General features: G+C 31.4%; 1 long non-coding RNA gene across 2 annotated transcripts; it reads left to right on the forward strand.

Annotated features, from left to right (window-relative positions):
- The first annotated feature begins 246 nt into the window (after window positions 1-246).
- Window positions 247-1723, forward strand: LOC109591827 (uncharacterized). 2 transcript variants are annotated; one of them, XR_002190024.1, is made up of 6 exons: window positions 247-363; window positions 563-610; window positions 811-890; window positions 946-1041; window positions 1131-1264; window positions 1552-1723. It is a non-coding gene; the product is annotated as an uncharacterized LOC109591827 (long non-coding RNA). The 2 variants fall into 2 exon arrangements; XR_002190023.1 differs by having other exon boundaries at window positions 249-363; window positions 946-1021.
- The last annotated feature ends 273 nt before the right edge of the window (window positions 1724-1996 follow it).

Consider the following 1996-nt stretch of genomic DNA (forward strand, 5'->3'; position numbering starts at 1 on the left):
AATTTTGGATATTTAAGCATGTAGACTATAGTCCATGTTTTTTTCTGTAAATGACTACAAAATGACCCCAAGTTTTTATTACATTTATTGATACATCTTGATGTCCTTTTGCTATGTAGAAAGTTTGAGCTGTTAAACTTTTCGAATTATGAGCATTTTTGAAAACAGTCAAATTGTGAAGAAAATTATGGACTAGTGCCATAATTTTTCTGAAAAATGTCCCCCAAATTACCCCCAATTTTATTACAATGTCTAATGCCCTCCCTACATTAGATTGATGATGCTGTTATTGTCAAATTAGATGAAGACGTTGTCCTTGTTCCCTGAGCTACCTGAGGCTGACAGGATTAGATTCAAAACACAGTTAGCCACAAATGCACCATTCAAACACACACAAACTGTATTAATGTATGTACATGTACATGTACATGTACCTCCAAGTACTAGCACATAAATTTATGTGGACATTGTACTACAAGCAATCTAATTTTTTATTTACAAAACTTTTATTGGGTATTCTATTCTGTGCATGTTCTGCAGTATTTAATTTCATTATTCTTAGGTATCAAGAAATATTAGTGGGTGATTATGAGGTTGACAGCCTTGAGAGGTAAAATAATAATAATAATAATAATAATAATAATAATAATAATAATAATAATAATAATAATAACCTATTCTATTTTATATTTTTACTTTTGTTGTCTGTTCTATAATTTTAAAAAAAGATAATAATAATAATAATAATAATAATAATAATAATAATAATAATAATAATAATAATAATTGTGTATTATTGTTCAATATTAGGTTGGTATTACCATCTTCTATTGAGAGGGAAAGGAGGAAGAGTAATTTTGAACATTATAAGGATACCACACTCTCAGCCTGTGAGTACATGTACATGTATGCATGTATACATTATTGGTTTTAATTTACATGTAGTGTTTCTGGAGCTAATGGTTAGAGTTTTTGAGTAAGTTACGTAGGATGATAAAGATAATTGAAGAACCACTCCAGGGTAGGATAGGTTTACTGAGGGTAATAGCCATGTTTACTGGGTCATTCTTTCTCTTCTTTCTTCCTGTCTTTTATTCTCTCTCTCTCTTTTCTCCTTTTATTCAATGAAGTCTGGTTTATATGATGTCCTCCCTACTACTATTGGAAGGTTTGGCTCCTGAGGATTTGAGGCTTTTGCTCTGTGGGTGTCAGCAGGTTGAACTTGATGTACTCAAATAGATAACAACTTTCACCGACGAGACTCGTAAGTGAAAATAATACAAATGATCTAAATAGTTATTTTTATTAAGTAATGTTTGGTATTTTAATGAATGAATGTATACACATGTACATGTATAGTACATGTACATGTACAAATGTACAGATGTGCATTTGTCTGTTTTCTATACATGCACTTGTGACCTAGCTTAAATGTAATTTAATTATTGGATTCAGAAAGGCACTTCATTTATCACTAGTAAATGTGCATGTTTATGTTGTGTAGAAAATTTGAGCTCATTCCAATCAAAATTAGATTTTTTGACATTGTAGGTAGATGTATTCAGAAGATATTGAAAGTGTGGCCACAGACCAGTGTCCCACCCCCTCAGATTCACTACTTGATGTTATCACCAATCCCAGTACAGATTGGACTCAATAGGTCAATGGAAATGAAAGAGAGGGACAGAATGGGGACATCAAATTCAGTGAGTAGTGAACAATATCCATGTACGTGTACATGTACTTTTTGCTTTACATGTACAGTGTACAGTACAGTATGTATAGCAATGCATCTATAGATAAGGAACTCTCCCATTTGAGAGAGACTGTGTTGTACATGTACAGTATGTACATGTAATTATTGTGTATTAAATCTCATGAATTATTTTCTTGTTATTCTCAAGAGTCCAGATAATGGGATTTTTTATCATCAGTGTTATTTTTTATCTCAGTTTAACATACATGTACATCATGTACAGTGTATGTACATGTGTAT

The sequence above is a fragment of the Amphimedon queenslandica genome, unplaced genomic scaffold (genome assembly GCF_000090795.2).
Source record: "Amphimedon queenslandica unplaced genomic scaffold, v1.1 AMPQUscaffold_7129_Cont20917, whole genome shotgun sequence".
Lineage (NCBI taxonomy): Eukaryota > Metazoa > Porifera > Demospongiae > Haplosclerida > Niphatidae > Amphimedon > Amphimedon queenslandica.